Raw genomic sequence first — 16739 nt, 5'->3', positions numbered from 1 at the left:
TTGATAGCCTCCAAAGAGCCTTTATTTGGGGAAGTAAAAGAGGTGGGAAAGGTATCTTTTAGGTGTCTTGATATGATGTTTGTAAGCCTAAGGAGTGTGGCAGTTTGGGTGTGAGAGACCTTGATATGTTCAACAACTCTTTGCTAGGGAAATGGAGATGACGTAGAATTATTGATTAGGAGGCTTTATTGGTGAAGGTCATAAATTCTAAATATGGGACTGATTGGTCCTCTCAGAGGGTTAATGTAGCCTCAAACTGGTGGAAGGATCTAGCAAAAGTGAGATCCTCTATTGGGGGTAGTAATGGTTGGTTTGATGAGAATAATAGGAAGGAAATTGATGATAGGGATATACTCTATTCTTCTTAGACATTTGGGTGGGTCGATAGAGTCTCAAGAAAGCCTTTCCTAGATTATTCTTTCTAGCTCGGGACAAGTAGGCCCTCGTAGGAGATAGTGGCTTATAGACTGATGATGAGTGGTCTTGGGGATTCAATGGAGAAGCAATTTGTTTGGTAGAAAGGTTTCCATGGCTAGAAATCTACTTGACTTGGTTCATCACCATAAGTGCGAGAAAGAGATTTCGGATAGAGGAAGATGGGGGTTAGATGTCTCGGGTTGCTATGTTGTCAAATCTTCTTACTAAGGTCAAGTGAACAAAACTCATTCTCCCCTTCATAACCTTTTAAATAAATGTTGGATAAAGTGTCTGCCTTCAAATATATGTTGTTTTGTTTAGAAATTGCTTAGAAAAAGACCCCCGACTAAGGATGACTTATTCAAAAGGAACATAATTGTGAGGGTTGAGGATATGGTTTGTGTGCTTTGCAATAATCATGCATAAAGTACAAGTACAAGTGCATTGAAGGATTGCCAAAAATGCTTAAGGTATCAAATCAACGTTACTATCTATTAGAAATTCATAATTTCTAATTAAGATGTGCATCATATATTTAATACAATTATATTGGCTATTTATTTTGAAGGTTACAAAACAAATGATCTAATTAATGACAACTTGAAAGACTTCTGAAACCGTTAATATATGTGAGCTTTAATAAGTGGATACACAAATGGTTTACTTATAGGCGATAATGGGAACCCTATAAAACGCATAAGAAACGGTTATGGTCTCCAATACACCAAATCACAAATAATTTTCACCTCTTCCCATCAGAAAGAAAACGAAGGTCCCAAAAGGAATTCAGGATTTGGTTGAGGAAGACCAATATACCAAAACTCTCTCAAAATGTACATTAAATGAGTAGATCGGAGAACATGGATTCATATATGACTTTGTATCTTTGTTTTACATTATGTGTGAGAATCGTGAGATTCAAGATCCTAGGATTGATATTTCACCAATCATCAGGAAATATCTAACAAGTGGTATCAGAGTTTTAGGTTCTAAATTTTATGATTCTCCATTAAAGATGTATTTTCCTCAATTTTTTATGAACCCTAATTTTTAAATTTAGGGACTTTTTTGGTTTCACTATTGGTTATGAAAATTTGGTATTTATGAATAATGATGATAACTTTTATTCACTTCAGCTTATTTGAATTATGAGTAATTTGTATTATGAATCCTTGCAACACGTGTTGGAGTAAATATTTAGATCTGTGCATAAACATTGTATTAACTTTTATGACTCTATTATGCAATATGTTATTATATATGCACTAATGTCTTACTGGTGGATATTGACTTTTGTCACTTATAATTTTGCAATTTGTCATAATATATGTATAAGGTATATATGTGTTAAGATATGTTTTTATTTTATACATATGCAATCTGGAATTCATGACCTTGTATATATATTGTAAATTAAAATATACATATATACATATGTAATTGTTTACAGTTTGAGATTGTTGTGATGTCTGAAATTACTGATTAAAGTTAATATATATATATATATATATATATATATATATATAATGGTTACAGTTAAGGCTTAAAACTATATATATATAATGTTACATATACGTTTTAAGGATATGCATGATTATATTCGATTTGGAATTGCGATAATGATTTGCATATATTTTTTATGTTTTTCAATATGGATCTACTTTGTATTTGATTAAGATTGCATCCATTTTTATGCATTGATATATATGTAATATATCTTTTTTGATTTGGAATTATATTATGGGATTAGATTTGTTAATCATAAAAGATATCAAATCTGAAGATTTGTTTAATTCCAAAATCATAAAAAAAAATTATAATGGATGCATAGTATTTTCCTTTTGTTTGGTAATTATTTTTGAATTAATTGATGCAATATGTTGCCAAAGAAACCTCTATTATGGAAATTGATTAAAATTATACAGATGAGTATGAGATTATTTATGCGAATTGTGTTCGCCCCAAAGAAAAACACAATTTGGCCAAATAATAACATACATGTGATGATAAATATGTAACAATTATAGTTTTTTCGTGTGAATAATAGTCGGTCCAAACAAAAGTTATTATTTGACAGAACTAATTGCTAATATTTGATCATTAAGTTGAGAGTATCACTTACAAATTAATTTCTCTGTCCAAAGACTAGAAATTGATGGTGTGTTAGGTATCTTGTGATGAGTCTATTATATGAACATGTCTTGTTTTATCTATATTACCTGACTTGTTTGTTTAAATGGTTGCAACACTTATGGATTGTTGCATTGGTTGTTGGCTGATTGCATTATTAAGTGGTTGCTATTGTTGACATTGTTTCTATTTGCCTTGCCATGTTTAATCATGTATAAAATGATAATATTTTTTTATATAAAATTCAAAAGGACCATTACTAGAATTTGAAATGCAGTCATTCTAATGAGAATGATGTAATGCAACCAATAGGCTATAATGAATATATGTATTTATATGTGGATAAAAATAGTATATGATTTAGATTATGGTTATGTTGAATCAAACCCAACTAAATGGTTTTTCTTTTAGAAAATAAAATTGTTTGACATTTTAAGTGAACCTATTAAACAAAAATTCGCCTAAGTGGCATATTTTCTGTGAATTGTTCATAATAAATGTCGAATGCTAGTGCGTATATGTATTCATGCGAGTATTAATCGGCTCAAAGGAAGATTATTATTTGGCCAAATTATATACACACATGTGATGGTAAACATGTGATTATTATAAAATTGCATATGTGAATGATAAATCAGTCCAAAGAGTGGTTTATTATTTGACATGCATTATGATCAATGTTTGATAATTACAAACAAGAGTATCATTAGTGGTTGATATGAAATATCAAGCCAATTATATGTTTGCATTTTATGCGAATAGTGATCGGCCCAAATGAAGATTACTATTTGGCCCAAATTACAAACATATTTGTAGTAATAAATATGTGATGATCATATGGTTTTACATGTGAATATTAAGTCGGTCCAAAAAAAGACTTATTGTTTGATAGGACTGATTATCAATGTTTGATTACCAAATTGAGTATACCACTTACAAGTTAATATTTTTGTCCAATGACTGAATATTAATGTTGTGTTAGGTAACTCATGATGTACCTCATCATCATTTGAATTTAAGTATTAAAGTTGAATGTGAGTTTAATTTCAATAATATTGCAATTTGTTTTGTTCTTTTACTAGTGCTGCAAATATTTTTACTAAATTAAGAACATCTCATTGTTGAATGAGACAAAGTTTAAGGTCTATAAGGAAGCTGTAGAAATTATTCTCGGTTGTATAGATTTAGATCTAACACTTCAGGTGAAGAAATCCATTTCTACTCTAGAAATCCTAGATGAGGTTAAAAATGAGATATTAGAACACTCTAACCGAATGTGTCTAATGACCATGAAACACTCTATTCTAGAAGCGTTTCAGGGCTCTATTTCTAAGGGTTAGAGTGAAAGGAAGTTTCTTAAAGAAATAAAACCAAACTTTGACAAAAATAAAAAGGCAAAGATGAGTAGCTTTTTGGCTAAAATCATCTCCATGAACTATAAAGGAAAATAGATTATAAGGGAGTACATCATGGAGATGTCTAATCTCACATCATAACTCAAGTCACTTAAGTTAGAGCTTGGTGATGACTTCCTTGTGCACTTGGTTTTGATCTTACTTCTTGCATACTTTGGGTCATTAAAAGTGAGCTATAACATTCAGAAGGACAAATAGTCTCACAATGAGTTTATATCTCAATGTGTACAAGAGAAAGAGAGACTGGAGAAAGATAAGACTAAAAGTGCTCATTTGACTATGACCTCTCAGAATAAGAAAATAAAGAACTATAAGGATGATGTGAAAAGGATATTTGTGTTTTTCCTCGTAGAATGTAGAATTGTTCTGCAATACACTATGTCTTGCAAATCTAGCATGAAGGACGTTGTTGAGCGATTAAACCGAATTCTTAAGGATATAGTGAGAAATATGATTAGTCATTCTTCTTTGCCAAAGTCTCTTTGGGTGAGAGCTTTAAAGACCACAATATACATCCTTAATAGGGTGTCAAGTAAAGTAATTAACAAAACCTCATATGAGATTTGGACTAATAAAAGACCAAGCTTAAAACACATGCATATTTGGGTTTGTCCAGTTGAGGCGCGACCTTATAGGCCGCATGAAAGAAAACTGGACTCAAGAACAATTAACTGCTATTATGTTGGCTATATTGAACGCTCTCGGGGCTATAAATTTTATGATCTCACTTCAAGATTTTTTTTTGAGATGGGAAATGCAAGATTTCTTGAGGTAATTGATTTTGTGAAGGAAGAAAACATAAGGAATGTTGTCTTTGAGGAAGAACCTGTCACTAATGATGAACAAGTTCTTGTGTGTATTACCATTCAAGGAACAACTTCGGTAATAGAAGAAATGTTCAGAATATGATTGCTGACAATATTCTTGAACAAGACAACAATAAGGTTCTCCCTCAATTACCTATACAACAATGATGAACAATATATTACACACTATTTATAACCTTAATTTAGCATGATTGATGATTCTTGGTGCCTAATTGACTTTGTTTCACATGATTTACTGTTTTAGACTTTATTGGATTAATATTCATAAAATGAGTTAATTTCGGATTATTTGGCATGATTAAATCTATTATCATTTTTAGTTCATATTTGACACCAATGACATTTTGGGCATTATGGAAGTGGAGAATATGTGTTGAAGTAAAGATTTTATTTTTATTTTAGGAGTTTTTTTATTGTAGTTTAGCTTTGAGCCCATTGTTTAGGCCTAATTCGGTTTTATGTGTGTTGGAGGGGTTAAATTCGGATTCCCCACTCCAAACACACACACTTTTACTTTACCTCATTTTGAAACATAAACACATTTCCGTTTTCCCTCTTTTGCTCTACTAGGGTTTCACTCCTATTTCATTTTTCATTTTCGGTTTGTTCTTCCATTGCCATAGAAGACTAAATTTCTAGACTAGGTTCCTTTGGTTATGTATCACAACTCTTGAGGTTTTGTTATTAATGCATTTTCGGTTTCTTTATTGTTGATTTCTTCTATGTTAGAAACTGATTTATGAGCTTATCTTCGCTTAGTTGATTTACTCTCTAGTGCATGAATGCTTAGTTCGTGTGAATTTGTTAATCGTTTCATGTTTATGCTGATTTTGCTTTGTTAGAGGCTTGGATTTTGGAACTTTGAATTGATTATCGCTTAGTTAATTGATTCTCAATAAATTCGGAAGTTAATGGTTGGAATCTGAAAATAATATTTTGAAACCGATGATTCAGTTGTGAACAAACGAACCAAAGGGATTTAGTTGTTTTATTACATTGCTTAACTACTGTTTATGAGTTTGATTTATGTTCATACTATCCAACAACAAAAATCCTCTTGTGTATGTGAGTATAAGGTGTTTGAAGCTTTGCTTGAAAGATAATCTTTGGGAAACGACCTAGGAGTCACTTCCTAGTACTGTAGTTTTTAATTGTTATATTATTGGTATCGGGTACGGCCTCGATCAAATTTAGCGCCGCTGTTGGGGATTATCAGTTCTTGTCAAAGGTTCTTAGTATTGTTAGTGTGTGTCTTAGAATAATCATTCTGTTTGGGTTTCAAAATCTTCCTGTAACATTCACTATTTGTTGTTTGCTGTCTTGTTTAGCTATTTGCATGTTGGTTGATTCGGATGTATATTGGTTAATATAGCTGTGGTTGAAATTTTTGCATGAAACTTTGTTTCCACACTTCTTTCATCACATATTGAATACTGGATGCATCATAGCCAATCACCGTGCTGCTGATTGTGAGATAAAAACAAATAGTGACTAGTTTTATTGTTGATTTTCTATTTTTGGCATAACTTTGGAACCGTTAATCAGAATTGGACATATTATATATGCATTTGGGGTAGAAAAATACATTGATTCTTTCTCTATACAATGTGTCTACAGAACCCACCCTGAAAATCCAAAAAGAGTTTGTTTACTATTTCTTTTTTATTTTACAAGTTTATTTTTTCAATTGTTTTGATTTTGTTGCATTTAATTAAATTAGTTATGCTTTGAGTTTTGTCCTGAAACTTTTTGTGGATGTTTCCTATGATATTAGGATTTTATTGATGCAAAGTTTTGGTTGATCACTGAAATTTAAAATGTATTTTCCTTACTGCCCTACATAGTTCTTACTGCTGCATTTAGTGCATGACTAGGGCAAATCCTAACTCTTTGCATTCAATAAATCCTGAAATTTATAGAACATTTCATAATTTGGTTAGACAAGTTAGGAATTTAAGTTTGATAGTGATACTGATTCCGTTGTTTCTGTGCATTCTGTTGTTTTTGTGCATTCTGTTGCATAATTTAAAAATATGGCTGAACCACCTCCAATCCCACGTGAGAGGACATTAAGGGAGCTGGCTGCACCTGATTTCACATACGAAAGCTTGTGTATCCCGTAGTTAAAAAGTTAACCTCCTATGTTAGAAAATTAGAATAGGAATAAAGAAATAGAGCATAGAGGCTATGAGAAATATACACAAATAGACTATTAAGAAGAAGAAGAAAATACACAGATCGGTGATAAACTGAATTATAGTCATTGATTTATTTAATTTTTGGTCTAGTCCATCTCCGAAAAAGGGGTAGGTAACTGTGCAAAACAATCTATGAATCTTGTAAACATTATCATGGCAATTATCTTGGACAATTTAGTCAAAAAGTGGATTTTACATATGTATTTGACAAAATTAATACCTAAACATCAAAAACTCCCTTCTCATTCTAGTTCAGAACCTGAAAAAAAATTACATAGAAATTATTACATGTACTCTATCAGTTTATCCCTTAATAGAAAAAGCAAAATTAAAGATAGGTGGACTATTTTTGTCTTAAACTATTCTCATAGAATTTGGTATGAGACAAACCCTTTGGGTATTGTTATGGTGTCTTCTTTTATGTTTGAACTTTATCATCAACCTTAGAGTGTAGCTTGCTTACCACTACAAGCATTCCACTTTGCTAAATAGGTGAACTATTTGATAATAACATCTGCAGCTTTTAATATATAGTTCATACTATGATATACAGTACTTACTATTTGTGTTTCGCATCATCGAACTGAGCATTATCTGAGGATTTAAAAGTCTTCAAAAATTCTGTTGCATTCTGCAACTCTTCCTTCTGCCTTGATTTGTCCCATTTGTGCTCATCTACCAATATTTCAATCACACGAGGCAATGCCCGTTTTGCCGCTTTAATTTCAAGGAAAGCAAGACGAGTCCTCCTTGCAATGAAGTCTATAGCAGATTCGCAATATTCATGGCGAGCACAGTGCGCCACCTCTGCCTCCAGACATGGGTAACCATGGGCAAGTCGCTTACCCAAATTTTCATTCTAGAATACAAAATACATAATCAATTTAACTTTCAATATTTGTGAAGTAATGAAGCTAACTAGAATTTCTATAGCTGTGTGAATCCTGTTATGAGAGTAATGTTATCACCCTAGTACCCTACCACAGAGATCCATATAATTAGGGTCAAACAATTAATATACACGTTTTTTAGAGTTTAAAGTGCACAACTAAAACACACAGTTTATCCTATTTACCAAAAAGAGGATGCTGCAATAGCAACAGCCACCCTCCCCCTCGACTAAAATTAACAATATGAAATATACAGTAGTACAAGTAAACCTGAGCAATGGCAGCCACATGCAGCCAATTTTCCATATGCATGAGATAAGTGCATTGCAGCAGCGGAGTCCATTGCCCCAGGAACAACTTTGCCACCATGTGGACTTTTCATGCCCTTATAGTGTTGAGCGATAACTGTAAAAGAAGAGAAGGTTCCCACCCTTCACCGCCAGATATCCGGAGATTGTTGGTCACACATCCATTGGTGGGGGTCAGCTTTCCAGACTTTATAGCTGCATTAACAGCATCTTCTGCCATGCTGAAACACGATGAGATCAGACTACTATTGATGTGCATTAGGAAAGTGTGCTGAAATGACAACAGTGGTTGAAACAGTAGAAGTTAGAAAATAGTTTAAAAGTGCTGGTTAAATATACTAATTGGATAACCAATAGATTAATTATATCCTAGTTAGTAAAATAACAACAGCATAAAAATTTCAGCCACCCATTAAATAATTAAATAATTACCTACGATAGGTAGTCCACTTGCCACTAGTAATGGTGACCAAACCAGGTTGATCCTCGCAGACAACATGATCCCTTGAGATACTCTCAGTGTTTCCTGCTGTTGGGTCACTCGCTAATGGGCGTATGCCACTCCAAGAAGAAAGAACATCAGCGCGCCGTACCTATAATGTTCCCACCATTACTTATTTCTCATTAGCAAACTGTGCAAAAAGGAAAATGTGATTAAAAAATATGCTTGATTGAGTGATTGCTCACTAGCATCATTTGGCTTCATTCTATCAAAGAATTACAAGTACAGACCAGGTTAACTAAAACTTAACTAGGATGGGGTGTGTTCGGTGTTCCTACAATGAACGAGCTGAATTATTTATTAATGAAACCAATGGATATATGATGCAAAATAATATAACTCTATTTAATTTTATCTTAGCTAAAAGATCCAACATAGGTCCAGACAAGCAATATCTACTACCTCTCTAATTCTGAATCTAATATAATAAATAAGAGAGAAAATAGTGAGTTAAAAAGTCATCTGTATTGGCAGTCATAACATACTGTAATATTAAGGTAACCAGATATTGTTTCCAATATAAATTCTATTTCATCTTCATGTGGTTCTGGAAGATAAGTAATGTTAGTACTAGAATCTGTTGTTCCAGCAATTGTTCTTCCAAGCCATGGCAGCATGAAAACAACACGCCCATCCTTAGTTTTAGGAACAATTAAGCCCATTCCGCCAGGACAATAATAATCAGGGAGTGTAATGTGTACATCACTGCTGGGAGCAATCACTTCTTGTGCATTTTTGTTCCCCATTTTCCTTACAGAGTCACAAAATGGCCCAGACGCATTCAGAATCACTTTTGCATATGTATCAAACTCTTTGCCTGCAGCATGTAAAACAAATAAAGGAAATTAATTACCAAGCTATAAATAACCAAGTTTGTGAAATATAAACTAAATGAACCAAATAAAAATTGGCTTATGCATAAAATAGTATATTAATTGCTAGCTGAATTGAGTGATTGCTTACCAACCTAATGCATCAAAGTAACAGCATAAAGAAAACACAAATGGAAACTATTTCTAAATATTCATGATGCAAAGCTATAGAGTACCACATTTGATTTGACTTAAGACCAATAGCTTCACTCCAGATGCATATATGTTATATATATATATACATTGGAGTGGAGCTCCACTCCCAGCTCCATTGCAGTTTTCAGACATATAATAAATGCTTCATCAGGTTGTGTGTGTACTACATTCAATGTCCAAGTCTCCTTAAACTAGTCAGATATCTTATCAATTACTTGTCAGCTTACCAATTTTTTGGTAAACAAAAATGTAAGGTTCAAAGTGTAAACCATCAGTGTCACTGATGATAGTTAAATATTAAAGGATGTGTTACCAGTTAAATTGTCCCGAATTCGTGCACCAATTATCCGTTGTCCAGCATCATCCTTCAGTAAGGATATAACTTCGGCATGGTTCAGCACTGCTGCACCAGCTAAAGAGGCAGTGCAAGCCAGCCCAACATTAAGTCGTGCATCATTCATCTGCCCGTCATAATAAACAACAGTGCCTCTTAGGTCTCTATCATTGACCTTATTTGCCAGAGTGGGGAAGAGTTCACCAGCCTGTTTTGAAGAATAATATCTTGAAAAGTGCAACAGTTGTCTTCCTGCAATCAAATCGTACATTTTCAAGCCCATCCAGTAGTACACTACTTCAAACCAGCTAAAACATGGTGTCATGCAAGGCAATGCATGGCATAAGTGTGGTGCATTGTCAATAACTCGTTTACGTTCCTCAAGTGCATGAAGTACTAACTTGAATTGTCCATAGTCAAGGTTAAAGACGGCTTTCTCCAAGTATCGAACACCTAATAGTTTACAAAAACATTGAAATATTAGATTAAATCAAGTTTTTAGAAAATTAAGCAGAAAAAAACAGGATAGAAACTAATAACCACTGCCTTAAGTGAGGTGAACTCTGGTTTGGTATCTACATTGTTAAGATGAACAATCTTATGTTAAAGCTCATATACTGGGACACTTCTAAGCCTCTTTATCAAGTTAAACACTCACCTTTGACTTCTATTTTTGTAAATTTAAAATTCGTGTGCTACAGTCGCAGTTTTTTGGTTTAATAACTGCATTTTGTGTGTCAATTTTCATTTGAAAAAATAATTCAAAATCACATTCATTCTTCCTAAAATCCATTTCAAAGAATCTAGTAAAAAATCCATTATGCAAACAAATATTTGATGCCTAGAAGATTCCACAATGTTTGCTGCATTTTCTGTTACAACCATACCATGCTCATTTATCCATACTAAATTCAAAGAGAGACTAGTGTGTGTTGTTCCATATACATTGTCATTTGTCCACTCCACAGCATAGTGATCAGCTTTGCCATTATCTTTACAAGCTTCGTTTTCCAGTTAATCAACATAACATGGAACTGCTAGAAAAACACTCTTTGCAAAACATGCTCTCTATTTAGTGGATCACGCATGAGATCGCTCTTCTAATATTATTCACAAAAATTACACAACAACTTGTTGATTCCTCCCCATTAAGGTTATAACAATAAGAGAAAATACTGTGCGTTTACATTATCCGAGCATAATCCATATTAATTATCATTTTCTTTTAAATAAATCTAATACATATGAATGGAGATGATATAAAAAACTTTACATTAACAATAATGGCCTAAAAAGAATTTATAACAATAACAAATCAAAAAATCAATGAAAAATTGATATCACATAAGTAATAATCCAATTTCCACCGAAACCATTCCTAAGTCCTTAATCACATCCAATACCTCCATGAAGCAGCTTCGTGGATCGTGAAGAAGTTCCGGAAGCGAAATCCTCGCGCTCAACCAACCCGACCCGTAGTCCTCGTGTCACGGCATCCAGCGCGGCGCCAGAGCCCGTGGCGCCGCCGCCAATGACGAGCATGTCGAGAGGGTTGTCCTTTCCGGCGGCGATCAGCGCAAACTCTTGCGTCTCCCTCGACGGAACAACGGCGTTGGGAGCACCAACGGCGGCTCCTAGTTTTCTCAGTCGAGTCATAGCGGTTACAGAAGAAAAAAGGAACGTGAAAAAAATGAAAGCGCGGTGGAAAACGGTTATTAATTAGTTGAAACTTGAAAGGAAGTGTGTATTTGATTTGATATTGGTTGAAAGTCAAATGGAAGCTTAAGGAAGGGAGAAAAATACTATTAAATATCTAATATATCACATTTCAAATATAAATTGGTATTTTTTTGTGTCATAGGCCCCCATATTTATGATTAAATTTTAATTAAAATATTATTATTATGATTTTGATTTAATAGTATAAAGTTTCATAAGATTCACACAAAAAACTAAAAGGTTAACAATTCAATTTCTGGAGACAATACTTGTTAAGAGGGACAAACATGTACTCTAAAAGAGATTGATTTCTCATCAAAAAACAAGAGAATAACCTTAATAATATCAAAAAATATTATTAATATTTTATTGATTGTTTCTAAATAGAGATTTTTCTACCAACGGGCGTTGGTTCAAGTGGTACATGCTTGATTCTCCTTAAGCAAGAACTCGGGTTCGAGTCTTGTGGATGAAAAAAATGCTCGTTGGGAGAGTTAGCCCCACTTACCTGTATGATATTTACTTTAACAGAAATCGTGTATGATATTTACGATTTAAGAGAATTCATGGACCAAGAATGTGAGTCATGAAGGAAATCGTGTTTCCCATGCACAAGTTTCACTTTATTTTTTAAAGTCATAAACATGATTTTTAAAAGTCGTGTTCCTTAAACATTATTTCCATTGTAAATTAATAACAAATTTACTCTCTAGTCTAGTGGTGGTTATTGTTTTACATGGTAAGGTAAATTAATAACAAATTCATTACCTAATTGTATAAGACAATATAAAGCAATATGTGGATGTTGAACCATGTAACTCTAACTTATCTGTAACACTTTAGAAAATAAAGTGGAATCCTTACATGGGAAGCATGACTTCCCCCAAGACTCGCATTTCTAATCCACAACTTTTCCTAAATCGTTGATATCATATACAACAATTTTCATTAAAGTTACATTAATCCTATAATTTCTAAAAAAGTTACACACTAAAAATGTAGTAGTATAGTCAAATTAAACTCACGTAAAATTTTCTGGAATGTGTTTTATACAAAGTCAATGTCTTTTTTAAGATTGTATGTGGCGTAAGTCAAAACTTCAACGTGGTTATTGTTCAAATATTTTAAGTTTAATTTTTGTTTGTTACGTTAATGTTCAAAAGTGATGACTGTTTTTTTTTATGCAAAATACTTCCAGAAATGGATATAGTTCCATACTCAAAATAATTGTATCATGTTCTGTGTTCTTTGATCGGAATTTATTTCATTCAAAAAAATATAATAAATACTTATTTTCTAATTAATTGAAGTGATGCACTACGTCCTTATAGTATAACATTTTTTACTCCCAAAAACAGAAAATCGATTTTTTTTGAATTATTAATGATAAATTATATGAAATATTTTGAAAAGTCAATTATTTATTTTGGTGTTTTTTTATAGTTCTTATTAGGAGTGAGCATAATTTCCTGTGGTTAACATATATCTCCCTAATTAAAGAAATTTGGTCAAGTTTGGCTCGTCTATCAAAACATGAAAACGAAGAATGATGTAAAGTCAATATTGAATTATTGTCATTTTTTCTATTTTCTAATGAGAACAAATCTTCTCTAATACTAGACTAGGATGACACAACAAAATATCTAATGGTTATTAATTTATATTATTTTTAATAAACTAAATTTAAGTTTTTAAAAAATAAATTTTGCATTGTATTATAATAGTGGAGAAGAGTTGTGCTCCATAAAAACGTAAAGTAGTTTACTAAAGAAAGAAAATGGTAGATGACATATGCAATGAATAAACGCATGTTATTAGGAATTTGTTAATAGGTTTTTTCTTTAATCAAATAGAATGATTTCTTTCAAATGATTATCATTGTTCATTGATTAATTAATTTTATTTCTATTTTTAAATTAAAAATATTTTTATTAATTTTTAACTTTATTAAATATAAGCACCTACGGAATTTATATTAACACACATTGATCAACATGTCATGAGGTTGTTATTGTATAAATTATTATTATATTTTTATTAAGTGTATTGTTATGAGAGTCACAGAATAATATAAGTTAGTGGATAAAAATCATACATGAAAATGGGTGGTGAATTCTAAACTAATCAAAAAGATGATAGGCTAAAATTGTATTCTATAGTTTTGAACAGTGGGAGATGGAAATGACATATGTGATGTTATTATGGTCAACGTGTGCCATGTAGGTTATGCATCTAGAGTTAATTTGTGAGTTGAATTATAGAGGAGAATGAAGGGAAATAAAAGATTTGAAAGTCATATAATACACTTGTGAGATGATTCTCTAGCCTTCCATTTCTCTCCAAAATCCAATTCAAACTAACCCTTAGAGTCTGTTTACGAGTTGGATTTTGAAGGGGACAAAAGGAAAGGGAAAGCTTAAAAGTCATCTCACGTATGACTTTCAAGCCTTCATTTTTCATTTATTCCCCTCAATATTTATAAACAAGCATGTAAATTGAAGGATGAAAATTACACAAAATAAAACAGGGAGACTAAAATCATACAATTGCAAATATGTGACACCAAAACTGCATTTTAGACAAATAAAAATGCATAATGCATCCACAAATTTAGACTTAATAATTCTTGTCCCAATCTCCTTCTTATTATGTCTCATTCTAATAAAATTTGATCATGTTTCTTCCGGTTTAAAGACAAATTCGGATTTAAAAAGCCTTACTCATCCTATCTCACACACTCCTAATTATAATTAAGCATTTAAATATACAACAATATAATTTTTTTACTGAATTTTTTTTATACATGTTTGTTTATCTTGTGATAATTTTTTTCTCTAAGTAGAAATAATATATATATATATATATATATTTATTTATTGTGTGATTATGTACCACTTTTAAGGACATATATTTATATTATTCACGAAAAAGTTATAGGCAAAGTTTTTTACTAATGAAGGATATCTTATAACTATCATAATTTGAATTCAGACATACACACTTAATTATTCATATCTCTTTCATTTAGACTGACTTTTAAAGACCAAACATAAAAGCTAATGATGCATTTGAAGTCTACTAGGAATAAGATGACTATAACAACTCATAAAAGAGATAGTTATGAAAAACCAATTATTATATCCATTGTTTCTAGCTACCGTTAGGCTATAATGCATGTTTCGTTATTTATTGAACCGTTACGCTATATAACCTTTCGTTAACGCGTATAGAATTCTAAAGGTACTTCTCTCCCTCAAGTGATATGAACTTCTCTATAAATAGAGACATTTGAAGGCATAATCATTCATCCGAATTTTTCATACCTAAGAAATCATCTTCTATTTCTCTAATGCATGACAGAAGTGTAGGAAACATAAGTTTGTAAACTATTATTGAAAGATACGCATGTTGTGTTTATGCAAAACATATCAAGGTTTTCCAAAGTATCCTAAAGGGGATTCGATATTCATCTCATTTGCATCCAATATACTTAAATTGGTGAGAGAGAATCGAACCTAAAGGTTAGTGTGATAACACATGCTTTGGATATTTTACGTGCGTATACATCAACCATTTCTTTGTTCAAGTGTTGCAGTATCTTCCCAACAATTCAAATTTTCTCACAATCTTTAGGTTCGATTCCGTAATAGTGGTTGCATCACTCAAAGAAATGACTTCTGATTTTTGAAATTGGAAAATTTTGATGGAGGCAATTTTATCCGCTGGCAAAAGAAGATGAAATTCATTCTTACTAATTTAAAAGTGGTATATGTTCTTAACACCACAAGACCATTAGAGAAGGGAGATGAAACAATTATAGAAACAAGAGAGAGACAAAAATAGGACAATGATGACTATATATGCATGAGTCACATCCTCAACGGTATGTCAGACTCCTTGTTCGATATTAATCAAAGTTGTCATTCTGCAAAGGATCTATGAGAGAAATTAGAATCAAGATACATGCAAGAGGACGTAATAAGTAAGAAGTTTCTTATTTCTCATTTCAATAATTATAAAATGGTAGACAATAGAATGTAACATGCATGAAATTGAACGTATTCTTAATAACTATAAACAACATAACATGCATATGGATGAAATCATTATTGTATCCTCCATAATAGACAAACTACCACCTTCTTGGAATGATTTCAAAAGAGCCATGAATCATAAGAAAGAGGACTTATCTCTTGAGCAATTAGGTAATCACCTTCGTTTAGAAGAAGAGTATCAAAAACAAGATAATACTAAAATTCAAAATGCTCATGAAAAGGACCATGTGATGGAGGAAGGAAGTTCAAGTAAAATTTCCAAGAAAAGAAACCGAGATTTTAAGAAATCTCATTATAATCTCAATGGTAATGACAACAAAAGAAAGAAAAAGAAGGGTAATTTTTGTGAGAATATGTTCAAGGGTAACGTTGTTAATAATAATGATTATATGTTATCTGCTTATATTGTTGAGTCTTGTGATTTAGGGCATATGCGACTAGGACATGTTAATTTTAGAAAATTGGATGATATGATGAAATCAAAATTAATTCCTACTCTTGGCAAAAATTTAAATTCATGTACTACTTGCATGTTAACTAAAATCACAAGACAACCTTTTAAAAGAATAGAAAGAAGTTCTAAGATGCTAGATTTAATTCATTCTGATGTATGTGATTTACATGGTTGGCCCACTATAACACAAATGGAAACTATTTCTAAATATTCATGATGCAAAGCTATAGAGTACCACATTTGATTTGACTTAAGACCAATAGCTTCACTCCAGATGCATATATGTTATATATATATATACATTGGAGTGGAGCTCCACTCCCAGCTCCATTGCAGTTTTCAGACATATAATAAATGCTTCATCAGGTTGTGTGTGTACTACATTCAATGTCCAAGTCTCCTTAAACTAGTCAGATATCTTATCAATTACTTGTCAGCTTACCAATTTTTTGGTAAACAAAA

General features: G+C 32.0%; 1 pseudogene; it reads right to left on the bottom strand.

The window, feature by feature from the left end:
* Window positions 7082-11705, bottom strand: LOC109326608 (annotated as a pseudogene).

This window comes from Lupinus angustifolius, chromosome LG02 (assembly GCF_001865875.1).
Source record: "Lupinus angustifolius cultivar Tanjil chromosome LG02, LupAngTanjil_v1.0, whole genome shotgun sequence".
In the NCBI taxonomy this organism is placed as follows: Eukaryota; Viridiplantae; Streptophyta; class Magnoliopsida; order Fabales; family Fabaceae; genus Lupinus; species Lupinus angustifolius.
This window is presented reverse-complemented; position numbering and strand designations above follow the sequence as displayed.